Source organism: Phytophthora parasitica, assembly GCF_000247585.1.
Source record: "Phytophthora parasitica INRA-310 unplaced genomic scaffold supercont2.19, whole genome shotgun sequence".
NCBI classification, from domain to species: Eukaryota; Oomycota; class Peronosporomycetes; order Peronosporales; family Peronosporaceae; genus Phytophthora; species Phytophthora nicotianae.
In genome coordinates this window covers 399971-401830 of record NW_008649005.1, presented here as the reverse complement: position 1 = coordinate 401830, position 1860 = coordinate 399971, and positions in this window count along the sequence as shown.

Genomic DNA, 1860 nt, shown 5'->3' with positions numbered 1-1860 from the left:
TGCACCGTAGTCACCACTTGTCGCATGACCGAGCGTTCGTGGCTTGAGCAACTTGAATGTAGCCACTTCAGCGATTACTTAGAAATCGCTACACCACAATACTCGCACAGCCAACACCGGATACTTTATGGTATCCACAAGAAACATGGCTCAGGAAATACGTATGGGAGTTGTGAATACACCTAAATCTGCGATTACGGTCGATATGGCTTGTGAATTAATCATAAATTAGATATTCAAATGCAACTTCATGAGGATTGTTTTTTCGGGATCCCTTCAGTGAAGTTATGAGCTTCCTTCTCTATGTGCGCATCCGCGAAGTGCACGCTGCACTATCGTCAATCTGCGTAACCTCGACGACACTCTTAAATGCGTCCAGGCAACGTCTAGAAGCTTGTCAGCTTGTACCAGCAGATCGTACATAACAAACCCCCCTCATCTGTCAACCAGGTAGATTAATACCTGACAACTAGTGCGTATTTTACAGCACTTGCAGTTTTTACAGAGCCGATGATAGCTGTTCGTCGTTCAGCTTGTCACTTTAGTCCTGTTGATTCTTCACCTCCCCCACAATTGAACCGATTGAAGTCCCGATGACAGATAAATCTGTTCAATCTGTTGCAATGCTGTCATCAACGATGCATCTTCAGTTCTCTGCAACGTTAAGTAAGAAGTGTTTGATACATTCTACGTCGAAACTATTTACACACTTGAATATTGTCGATTCCTCTGCAGGTGGTGAGAATTTATACTATTCGAGTTCTCTGGATTTTATACCCAGAGTCCTACCCGGGATTGTAACGACGCTGTAATCCTTTGATTATTAATACGTAGTCTCAACACGATATAGATACATCCTCGTTCTCAATTTATTGGCTTGTTTTATACAGTAACCTGTTTGATATTTATATTATCTGCGAAGGTTGACCCATCCGGAGAAGATTTCAATTAAGTACCTGTTAGAATTAATCGCAACTTTCGTGTAACATTCGTGTTTTATCCGATATTTGGTGTACCCGGGGATGCCGTCAATCACCACAGTTCAATCGCTGGCTGTGTCTGCGAATGGGGAATGCCTTACATTTACCGTGTTCTCATGACTAATGACTGTACATTGATGCGTGGAGCACATGTACCTAACATCAGGGTGTTTACTGGTACATAGCATGTTTTTGAGCAGGTTAGAACTAATACTCTATATGAAACAAAGCATTTGTGACCTGCAGAAATAATGGATGTACACATTCATTTTGAACTCGGGCACCATTCGTGAATATGAGGAATCTGGAGGACTCTCCTTGAACTACGAACTCAAGATCTCTAGACTGTCGATTGATGGGATGAAGCGGCTTGTTGGCCATCAGTCAGAGGTTACAAAGGGGTTTTACTGTCCGTGCACTCTCCTCCCCGTACTATACTGAGTAGTACGTGCAAGCACAGATGAATGAATCACTTTCCAATCGGACTCCTACTGCTCAAGTGTTCTATCTCCTCGTTTCCTCGTCACTAACATTGTTCCGCTCCGCAGGGCAGTTCGAATTGCTGTTAGCAAACAACACTGAAACAGTAAGCAGATGCTGCGGCTGCGAAGCAGGCGCAGAAGATGCACCGACGCCAGAGAGTATATCATGAGCTTCCAGAACAAAGCCAAGCGTAGCTATTTATGCAGGTTTTGGCCGAGATGAAGTGTAACCCGCCTCGCTTCGCTCAGCGTTGATTCTGTTTAGAATGAATGATTGTTGCCGCCTCGCTTCCCTCGCCGGAGAATGATAAAAGTTCGTATTTTTCTTGTTATACTAGGAATAGTAACCCCAACGCCAAGCACAATACCTACTTGGGTGTGTATATTTTTATTCCAAT